The following is a 298-nucleotide window of genomic DNA, read 5'->3' on the forward strand; positions in this document are numbered from 1 at the left end:
TCATGATACGGGAACAAGACTCCATGCAGACAACGAATAATCCAAACCTTAAATGTTAAATCAATGCGTTCTCATGAAGAGGTTTGTATAATAACGTGTGAAAATAATACGTACGATATCCCGTGAAACAACTAGTTAAGATTACAAAAAAGATTTGGGCTTAGGTTAAGACCCTGGTCCCCTTAAAGGGGCGCTACGCAGTTTGGGCCATTTCTTGCTTTTTGCTTGCAAGTTTCTCTATAGAGCCCCCCCTACAGGTTTCTCTATAGAACCCCCCCTACAGGTTTCTCTATAGAGC

Source organism: Etheostoma cragini, chromosome 13 (genome assembly GCF_013103735.1).
Source record: "Etheostoma cragini isolate CJK2018 chromosome 13, CSU_Ecrag_1.0, whole genome shotgun sequence".
Lineage (NCBI taxonomy): Eukaryota > Metazoa > Chordata > Actinopteri > Perciformes > Percidae > Etheostoma > Etheostoma cragini.